General features: G+C 40.2%; 1 long non-coding RNA gene across 1 annotated transcript; it reads right to left on the reverse strand.

Moving 5' to 3' along the window:
* Positions 1-1,206: 1,206 nt before the first annotated feature.
* On the reverse strand, positions 1,207-4,117 carry LOC125139084. The gene is made up of 3 exons (XR_007138202.1): positions 3,449-4,117; positions 1,938-2,080; positions 1,207-1,826 (listed from the first exon to the last, which is right to left on the reverse strand). It is a non-coding gene; the product is annotated as an uncharacterized LOC125139084 (long non-coding RNA).
* Between the last annotated feature and the right edge of the window lie 7,345 nt (positions 4,118-11,462).

The following is an 11,462-nucleotide window of genomic DNA, read 5'->3' on the forward strand; positions in this document are numbered from 1 at the left end:
TTATAGTGACTGTCAGTAAATTCATGTAGTCAATTCATTATATTTGTTTAGTGGTTATTGAATGTGGTTGTTATTATTACCCTGTTTTTAACTTCAAATATTTAAACCTCATATGTTAAGCTCTATAAAACTTTCCCCATTAATGTAGGATATACAGTGTCTTTGGACCGGGGGAGGAAACCGGAGTACCCGGAGGAAACCCCCGAGGCACGGGGAGAACATGCAAACTCCACACACACAAGGCGGAGGCGGGAATCGAACCCCCAACCCAGGAGGTGTGAGGCGAACGTGTTGACCACTAAGCCACCGTGGCCCCCCCGATTAAAATATGATTTAGAAACAGAAAACAGTAATAGACACTAATTTTGACCATGTTACAGGTCTTGGCAGAGTTACATACAAACCTTCAACATAAAAGAGTAAGCCCTACCCACAATGTACACCTTAATGGAGACTGAAACTACTTTAATTACTCATCTGACAGAACCAATAAGCATAGACCAACACTATAGGAACAACGATACTATACTATATAACAAAATTAAAATAACACAACTCTAGAACAAACTGATTTAAGCAGATAGTAAACAAAAATCAGAATACTACCTTAACATACATGGATATAAAGAATATCAGTGTTCAAAATTTCAGCAGATATTTTCAGTTAGAAGTTCACACACACCCTTTCTATAATAAATCAACAAGGTATAGTCTTATTTTGTCAGAGGCCTTTTTCCATTTGGTGATAACCCTTACGCAACAAAAATATATTTCTCAATGTATTACGTGACAATATTTTTAATGCGTCTCCATATATTGTGAAATTTACATATATAATATATCATATATTACTAATGATATATTATATATGTAAGTTATATATTGCAATATATGGGAAAATACTACAACTATTGCTGTTTACATATATTGAATAAATACATATTATACTATTTAATATATTGTTATGTATATTGAAATATGTCCCACATTATATGAAATTATATATTGGAAGAGCCATTGTATATGTATGTATGTGATAATATACCTCAATATACAAGATATATGTCTTCAATATATGTATTATATTACGTAATATATTATATATAATTAGCATATTATATATTGTATACATGGTAAATAGGAAATAATTGAATGTACAATGTTGGTCATATATTTTAAAATATAATAGATTGAATAAGACATCAATATAGTTCACAGTAACTGAATGAGGTTTATTTCAAAAGAAGCAGCTGAAGGGACAGTGACCTGAGAACAAACAGAATGAAAGGCATGTCACCATGGTTCCATCTGAATCTTATGTGCACATAATGTACATAATGTGCTCAGCAAACGGCTGGTTTGCTGGTAGGGATGTGCCATATATGCCATATCATAATTAGTTCAAGGCTATAAAATCTTTTTTCTTCTTCTTTTAAACATGTGATATTTTTATGTGATCCAATAGATGACAATAACTATAAATGAACATAAATACTTAAAAGAATTAATAAAACATTTCCTAAAGGACAACTGTTCTTCATTGTAATAAAATAAAACAGTCTTCAGTGCAACAAAAACAGGACAATCCTTTAGTGCAGTGTTATGGATCCCGCATGCTAACTTATCAAGACCCACTCAGTCCTTCAGTTGCTGGTGTCTCTCTGCAGATGGATCGACCTTGTTGACCCCTCCTGTCAGGTTGGACTTCAGTAGGATATCAATGCTGAACAGGCCCAGCAGGAGGGTGCAGGCCATTTCTTTCGCTGTAGGTTGTGCTTTTGCAGTCTCACAACAATGGGCAGACACTCTGGTGGAGTCATCATTCCCTAGTGGCAAGTAATTAATTGTAAGAAGGAAAGACAAACCAGAATAAAAACAAAGAAAATCACCACAGAATGTTTTATGTTTTTAGCTGACCATTACAAAAATGTACTTACTGATGTTGGTTTGGGAGATGTGGGTTGACGAGTTGATGGTAGAGCAACACTGGCGTCATATTCGGTTTCATCTCCATTGCTTGAGCTCTCTGTGATCTCGTCTGAAATGAGGGTCCTCACAGCTGCTAAGATTGATGGAATTTCTGGAAAATATGGCCCACCAAATTTACCACAACATGACTCCAAACAAGTCAAAAAAACAAAATACACCCCAACTCATTTTTTGGTGTCTCAAAGTGTAGCAAAATGTGTTGATAAGAGGTTCTGAATGCATTACAGCGTTTCTGCCAGAGCAATTTTGTCTCGGTGGCGCTACAGTGTTTAGCCCTAGGCTAAATTTTCCTACAGGAAACCCTATACTATATCAGTAGATATCCCCTAAAAATGTAGACACAGATACATCTCTAACAATAACACCAAAAATAAGGAGACTTGATTTATTCAATCTAAAATAATCACTATTTTAATGTACAAGAGATAGTTGCCTGTAAATGCCATTTTGTGCAGCCTGGTGTTCTCCTTATGTAAAGCCTTGACTTGGGTCTCAAGATCTTTACTAGCTGCAGAAGATCCTACACTCTGCTGCTCCTGCAGTCTTTCATTCTCTTCCCTGAGGGCCCTGATCTCCTCCTCAAGTGCCTCTAAAGCAGTCCCCACTGGGCTGAGGTCAGGTTCTTCTTGTGGAAGAACCTCTAATTCAGACTGTCTTGCAGCTATGAGTCTGTAGTTTTTCTAATGGGTAAAAATGATAAAATCAATTATGTATGAAACAATACACACAAAAGTTAGGAAAATTAAACCAAAAACTGATTAAAATGAATCATTAATTTTAATAGGTTCCATGGTTAGACTCTGTTCTGTTTAAATTCATGTCTGTAGTACTATAGTTCCTTTTTTTTTTTTTAAGTTGCCAGGAACGTTCTTGTACATCCCAGCAGCGCTAACATATACAGACACACAAAGACCTATGGGCAATTTATAGTCACCAATTAACCTAACATACAAATATTCGCCTGTGGGATGACGCCAGAGTACCCAGAGAGAATAGCAAACTCCACAAAGAAAGGTCCCAGCCAGCCAGCGGGTTTGAACCCAGAACCCTCCCAGCAAGCAGTAGCCGTCATTTCACCGTCTAGGTTAACTATAGACCCAATATAGTCCGGCAATGATTAACACTTCTAGGGAAAATAACCTTGAATTTGGTTACATGTCGCTTCTGCCAAAATAACTTGCGAGATGACTCCACCATGTACGCAAATTCAACAGTGATTACAAGGTGTTTTCATTTGGTCTATTAAATTTTCACTGACAGCCCAAATTTTGCCTTGTTTTAACCTAGACGTCTAGGCTGTGTTTGGACGGCTATTAGATGTCTTTTAAATGCAAAACTGCTTGCTGGGCTCTTGCTGTGAGGTGACAGTGCTAACCACTATCAGAAATGTACAAATATATACAGACAGAAATGTAAAAATATATTATCAAAATAGCTGTTATGAAAAGAACCCTATTACCTTTTTTGCAACTTGTTCTACCTCCTGTGTGTCAAGGTAAAGTTTGTTGGGTTCCCTCTTTCTCTTCTTGCTTTTTGGTAGGTCCTCTTGCAAGAGTTTCTTCTCAGCAGTCTTAAGTGTAGACTCATTTTCTATTAGTAAGAAATAGTAGCAAGACAGAATTTAATGCCTAGAAACAAAACTATGTGGCTTACATAATCAAATACTGTATTTTACTGTCAATTTTTGTGCTGTTTTTACAGTTTTTTGTATTGTTTCCCCCTGCTTTTTCATTAGTTTAGTCTGTACATTTTAACATGTTAAATTTTGCTGCCATTTACAGCCACTAAACTGATTTTCACTGTACAATGTTATTGGCTGACAATGTTGACAGTTAAGTATTCTTATTAAGTCAAATCTTAGCTGACAATCTTCAATTTAGGACTTTTAAAGTAAGTGTTTAATTAGTGTTTCACTTCTAAATAAAAATTCATACTTATGTGACTAATGGCCCTTAAGCTAGCTAAAAGTTTAAATGAAGCGTGACTCGATCGTGACGGCTGTTAGCTAGCTCGTCACTATCCCGAAGCTAATAGCCTACAGCGCACATTACCTGGCCAATAATGCAAAACCTCAACAGGATAACTGCTATAAATAATGTTGCATGACTAACCAATTAAAAAACATATAAAAAAGCACTGTACTTGCCTGCCAACTGCAAAATGTGCGCTGTTTCGTCCATCCACCCATTAGTAGGCCTCTTGCCACCGATGCTGCAGTACTCGATAAGATACTCCTTTTTAGAGTTTTCAGGATCGAAGTCTACGATGAGGCACGTGCGCACAGACTCAGAGTAGTGGTGGCTTGTTCCCGTACTGCCGGCACGATCGGTTATGCGCATGCGTAGATGATAATATGCATGCGCATAACGATCGTGCCGACAGTACACAGATCCAATAATGGATCATGCAAACAGCAAAGTGGTACCGACATTGATTGAGGGTTCCGTTCCAGAAGAAGAGAGGCATGGACGGAAGGAGAAGAAAATACACTGACCCTGGTTCAGAATATGTGATTCCATCAAGAACAAGGAGATACAGGAAAAGGAGGTTTGTGTTTTACTCCAGCCCATTTAAGTTACGTTACTAAACAGTTGTTCTGTATTTACATGTCAAAGTCTCTGAAACGATTCAAGCTGAGTTTGAGTATGCTGCAAAATAAAATAACGAACTTATAGTTTTTAAGTAGAAAAAAATATTTATGTAAATTAAAAAGTGCTTAACACACCCTACACAATGTACAGCCTCTGACAATAGATATTATTTAAAATAAAGACATTTTTTTTATTCTTATCGTGGGAAACTGATTGAGGCCATCAACATGCATCAGTCAAACCATAAAATGGTGAGTCATGAACATGACATTTTGTGTGTATTTTGTACACATTAGACAGTATGTTGCACTAAACGGCCACAGTTTATAACCAGTTAATTGAAATGTAATCCTTCTTGATTACTATCTGTTAAGAAAATTGAGCAAATAGGAAGTCCTGGGTCAGACTAAATGTTGAGTGGGATAATTGGAAAGCCCTCCATTTGAGGCATTTTGTGGAAGAATCTTATCTTGACATCCACTATATACATATATATACAAAGAGCTCTTTTCCAAAACACTACATTTCCACTTTCAAAAATATTCCAAAATATTTTGTGCTTCTCAGGAAATATCCGTAAAAGCAAAGTTTTGTTGTCTGAATTGGGTGACAAATCAGAGAACATTAACCCAATTGCAATTGCTACACAACAGAACCAGGCTCTGACCACGACTCTGACAGTGGCTCAGAAGACACACATGATGGTGGTGGGATTACTGTAAGTAATCTACTAATATCTACTACTACTAATTTACTATTTTCTGTGTTTGACTACAGTATTTCACTAAAAGCATTTCCTCTAAGACTTCTCTATTCTTACACAGCAGAACCTGGTTCAGGATTCCTCTGACAACAGATCTGAAAATGCACATGATGTTGATGACATTAAAGTAAGTAATTTTAACAGTGCAATGATCTCACATCTGATTTTCGTGTCTTCAAACTTTAACGATTTTGCATTCCTGTCCTAGCCTTTTTTAACCTAAGCCTTATTTTTATTCTGTATACAACAATGTCACATCTTTAATATTTTGGCTTGTCAACTATGCCTTGGACTTACTGTATTTCCCATTACAGACCCTGCACGCAGACCCTGAATCCAATGAACTACCACCAAATTTGAGCCGAACAACAGAGTCATCAATCTTCAGTTTTGTGGACAGTGTTGATTTTGGTGTGTTTGAACCACTATGGAAGTCTTTTACTGACTCTGAATCCACTGGCAGTGGAGAAGAATCACATTTGAGTGTAGGCATTAATGAAAGTTTTCCTCCAGTAAGTGATGAGACACTTTACACAGGCTCACAACTAACCAAAGCTTAGATTTTTTTACTTATCCTTTAATATGCTTTGAGACACTCACTTACTGGTGGGCCCTGTCTGATCTTTTAGATTTGATTAATATCCACTGTCCAGAAAATGTTCTAACTTCAAAGCATCTGTTCTTAAAGAGCTTAAACCAATACAAGGTCACCTAGAATGTCACATATACTGTCCCAACTGTGAATATTACATCGGCGACCAAATCACTGAAGGACAGTGTTCTGTATGTGACTCTACATGGGATAGAAACAGCTCACTGAAGAATGGAAATTTCTTCCTATACAGTACTTACCCATCCAAACACAACTGGAGCATCTTCTTCAAAGAGAAGATATTGCATCTTGTCTTAAGTCTGGAAATGGCACATGTAATTCAGACGATTATGATGACATATGTTGTGGTAAAATATATCATATTATGAACAAAGATGGCGGCCCACTAGATAGCCCACATGCATTCTCCTTAACATTAAATTGTGATGGAGTTCCAGTATTCAAATCATCCCAGTATGGAATTTAGCCATTACAAGGGATGGTAAACGAGCTTCCTTATCATGTCCGTAAAGAGAATGTTTTATTTTTGGCCTATGGTTTGGTGCTAAAAAGCCAAATGTTAATACATTTTTAAAACCATTCACAAAATAGTGTCAGTCATTGTCAACTGTTGGCTTCAAGTTACACAGCAACAACATTGTGAATCATTGTAGAGTGATAGCAGCTGTTATGATGTGTGATTCAGTTGCCAGGCCCATTCTGCAAAACATGACTCAATTTAATGGTCATTATGGGTGCAGCCTCTGCCTACATCCTGGTGAACAAGTTCCAAAGGGAAATGGAACTGTTAGGGTTTATCCATACAAAGAAGTTCCAAAAAGGGATCATGCTTCAACCCTAAATGATGCAAGGGAGGCTGTGCGTACCACACAATCTGTGAGGGGCATTAGAGGACGCACATGTCTTGTCAACATCCCACACTTTGACCTCATATCTGGAATGCCTCCTGACCATATGCATAATGTACATCTTGGAGTTGTTAAGCAAATGGCAAGCATGTGGCTGGATAGTGAACTCCATGAGGAGCCATACTATATTGGTAATCGTGTTCCTGAGCTCGACAAACAACTCTTGAGAATTAAACCACCTTGCAATATCACAAGAGTGCCCCGCTCTTTTCAGCAAAGGAAGATTTGGAAAGCCAGTGAATGGCAGAACTGGTTACTTTTTTATAGCATCTTTGTGCTAAAGGGAATACTACCCCATGCATTTTACCAGCACTGGTTAATCCTTGTCACCTGCATGTTCTTGCTATGTAAGGACACTGTTCCATCAGAGGGTTTTGATGTGAAAAACTAGTTGTTGAGTTTGTCAAACAGTTTGAAACACTGTATAGAAAGGAAAAGGTGTCATTTAACATACATTTATGTCTTCATTTGCCAGACTCTGTGAGAAATTGGGGACCTTTGTGGGCACATTCAGGATATATTTTTGAGTCTTTTAATGGGGAGATACTAAAGATGTTTCATGGCACCCAGTGTGTTCCCTTACAGATAATGAAACAATTCACATATAGACAAATGTTGACTCTTTTGATAAACAATGCACTGAGAAATGCAGTGCCTAAATGTTTACAGCTGTATAACAACTTGACTGGTGAAAAAAGCTGAAACAGTTTGAAAGAGTAGCAGATCAAGTTGTGACCCTTGGTTTACACTATGTAAGAAAACTTACTAACGAAGATATACTGGCTATGAGAGAGAACTTTGAGTCACCACGGATACAATTGTGAAAATATTCAGTAGAACTTTCCTCAAAAGAGAACTGTATTACTCAGAGCAGTTCACTAGAGTAATGAAAAGGAACAGCTTCACTGTTTCGTTGGCTAATGGACACATAATCACTGTGTATTATTACATTGTGGTAGAGAGACTTTATGATAAAGAAATGTTTTACTGTTGGAAGACAGTATGACAAATCACACAGTTCAGTGCTAAATTTAGAAATGTAGTTGGCTTGAAAAGAGTGTTACAGGGCAGGAGAAAGGTTTTTGATGTGATGCAATTCAACAGGAAATGTATGTTAGTTGATCTGCCACATTATGCCAACCTTTATGCATGTACAGTATACCTCCACATTGCAGTGTCGAGGACTGAAATGTCATGTTGATGATGAAATGCCATGTGGGGGGGAATAAAAAGTGGACTAAAAAATGTAATTGCTGCTATTAATTATAATTTAATTTATAATACTCTCATCTCCATTTTACAATATATGAATCAATACATAGCCATATATGGTCTATCCATATGGCTATATAATTTATGCAAAATTATAAAAGTTAAAATATAATAAAAATAATGTCATGCAAAAAACCTCTGTGTAAACCTATGTATGAACTTGCTTAACCTAGCTTACTTTGTTCCAATGAACATACATGCAATAATTTAATACTGTTTTGTTTGTATATCAATGTATTTTAATATATGAATCAATATATAGCAATAGGTTGTCCATCCATATATTGCTATATATTTTCAAATATATGAGGAAGTTTCTGATACATTGAAATATATTTTTTAATGTATTGCAATATAAATTCTAGTATATTGCAATATATATTTTTTTTGTAAGGAAATCCAAGCTACATTTTTGTTTTCTTCTAGTCAAAATGTCTTATTGTAATGATACACAAGCCACAGGCTAGGGTAAGCAAAACCAAAGAGATCTTTATTTCTTTATTGAAGTCCGTGAGCAGATGTATCGAATTCAAAACTGTATGAAGCACTACGAAGTTGCAGAGAGCGTAAAAACACGCGCACACACACACGCTGGGGAGAACACAGGAGGAGGAGAGACAGGATCCTAGACAGGAGTAGGTGGATACGGGGAGAATAATCCGGTAGCACCGAAGGCGTGGGAGAAGGAAGGAGAGCCGATAGCTGTGAAGCAAACGGGAGTCTGGAGCTTGAATGACTGCGGGGAAAAATCACGTTAGCACATACGAGACCAGACAATGACTGAGTGACTGAGAGTGGTTTATATAGGGTGTGCGTTGATTGAAGAATGTGGATCAGGTGGTGCTAATTAGTACTCAGGGGAATGTAAGTGCTGGTGAGTGAGAGAAGGACCTGGTGACTCCGTGACAGTACCCCCCCCTCACGGTCCGCTCCTGAGGACCGGGGAACACCAGAGCGCTGAGGTGGGCGGCCTCTGGGTCGAGGCGCGGGTCTGCCTGGGTGTGACTCGTGGAACTCCCGGAGGAGATCGGGGTCTAGAATATCATCTCGGGGCACCCATGAACGTTCCTCTGGTCCATACCCCTCCCAATCGACAAGATACTGTAGAGCCCCACCTCGACGTCTGGAATCCAGGATCTCCTTTACCGAGTAGATCCCGGTGTCTTCTTCTAGGGTAGGTACGGGGGGTACTTCTTCAGCACCAGGACCTGAGAGAGATGGGAGAGAAACTGGTGAGTGATAAGGTTTGAAGTGAGACACATGAAAGACAGGATGTATACGATAGGTACTGGGGAGTTGGAGTTGAAATGCCACCGGATTGATCTCCTTAACGATTTCGAAGGGTCCGATGTACCGAGGGTTCAGCTTTCTGCAGGGGAGCTGTAGACGAATGTTCTTCATAGACAGCCATACCTTCTGACCTACTTGGTAACCTAGAGTGGAGGAACGACGAGTGTCAGCAGCCCTCTTGTGTCTTCTCACGGCTCCCTGTAACTGATGATGCGCCGAGTTCCATACCCTCTCACTCTCACGGAACCAGTGGTCAACAGACGGGACATCCAAAGGCTCATCGGACCAGGGGAAAAAAGGTGGTTGGTAACCGAGTACACACTGGAACGGCGTTAAGCCGGTAGTTTGCTGTCTCAAGGAGTTTTGGGCGTACTCGGCCCATGGGAGGTACTGACCCCAGCTGTCCTGGTGGAGCTGACAGAAAGCACGAAGGAACTTGCTGACGTCTTGAATTTTACGTTCTGTCTGACCATTAGACTGGGGATGATACCCGGAGGACAGACTGACGGCTACGCCTAGGCGTTTGAAGAACGCCTTCCAGACTCTGGAGGTAAATTGAGTACCACGGTCAGAGACAATGTCTTCAGGAATACCGAAATACCTGAAGACATGCTCGAAGAGGAGTCCTGCAGTTTCCATAGCTGTGGGGATGCCCTTGAGGGGAATTAACCTGATAGACTTCGAGAAACGGTCGACCACAACGAAGATGCATGTCTTACCCTCAGAGGTAGGCAGGTCTGTTGCGAAATCGATCCCTAAGTGTGACCATGGACGATTGGGAATGGGAAGAGGATAAAGTTTGCCCGTGGGTAGAGAATGAGGTGTCTTGGTGGTGGCACAGACTGAGCATCCTAACACGAACCTCCTGACATCTTGGGCCATCCTGGGCCACCAAAACTTTCCCTGGAGGAGTGAGAGGGTTCGGCCAATGCCTGGGTGACCCGTGCCCACTGAGGTATGTACTTGATTGATGAGGGGCATGCGTTGAGACAAAGGAATGAACTGAACATGGGCGGGACATCCTGGTGGTGGATGGACAGTACTTGCTCCTTCAACTGTCCACTGGATTGGGCTGACAATCATGGAGGATGGAAGGATGGTCTCTGGTTGGTCAGATTCCTCCTCACGTGTGTGGATGCGAGATAAAGCATCAGCTTTCTTGTTCTTCACTCCCGGACGCTAGGTGATGGTAAAATTGAAGCGGGTGAAGAACAGAGCCCATCGGGCTTGATGAGGGTTCAGCCTTTTTGCATCTCGGAGATATAGTAGATTCTTGTGATCAGTGAAAACGGTAAATGGGGATTTGGCACCCTCTAACCAGTGTCTCCATTCTTCTAGCGCAAGTTTGATGGCTAGGAGTTCGCGGTTGCCTATGTCGTAATTAACTTCGGCCGGGGTGAATTTGCGGGAGAAGAAGGCGCATGGATGGAGTACCTGGGTCTTACTGTGAGGTTGTGAAAGAACTGCGCCGACCCCAGTAGTGAAGGCGTCGACCTCTACAGTGAAGGGAAGCTTAGGATTGGGATGAATGAGTACCGGAGCTTGGGTGAAGGCTTCTTTCAGCTCTTCGAAGGCCTCTGTAGCCTTGGGAGACCAGCTCAGTGATTTGGGTTTGCCCCGGAGGAGTGAGGTGAGGGGTGTGACAATGAGGCTGAAGTTGTGGATAAACCGTCTGTAGAAATTTGCAAATCCCAAAAAGCGTTGAAGCTCTTTGATGGTGTTGGGAATAGGCCAGTTTTGAACCGCTTTTACCTTCCCCTCGTCCATAGAGGTTCCAGACGCTGATACCTCATAGCCTAAAAAGACTATCTGGGGTGTGTGGAACTCACATTTTTCGGCCTTGAGGTATAATTGGTGTTCCCGGAGCTTCCGTAGGACTTCCGTGACGTGTCGAATATGTTCTGCCATGGATTTGGAAAAGATGAGGATATTGTCGATGTATACAATCACAAACCGGTTCAGGAAGTCCCGGAACACATGGTGCATAAAGTCTTGAAAGACAGATGGCGCGTTAGCTAAGCCATACGGCATTACTA

This window comes from Tachysurus fulvidraco, chromosome 16 (genome assembly GCF_022655615.1).
Source record: "Tachysurus fulvidraco isolate hzauxx_2018 chromosome 16, HZAU_PFXX_2.0, whole genome shotgun sequence".
In the NCBI taxonomy this organism is placed as follows: domain Eukaryota; kingdom Metazoa; phylum Chordata; class Actinopteri; order Siluriformes; family Bagridae; genus Tachysurus; species Tachysurus fulvidraco.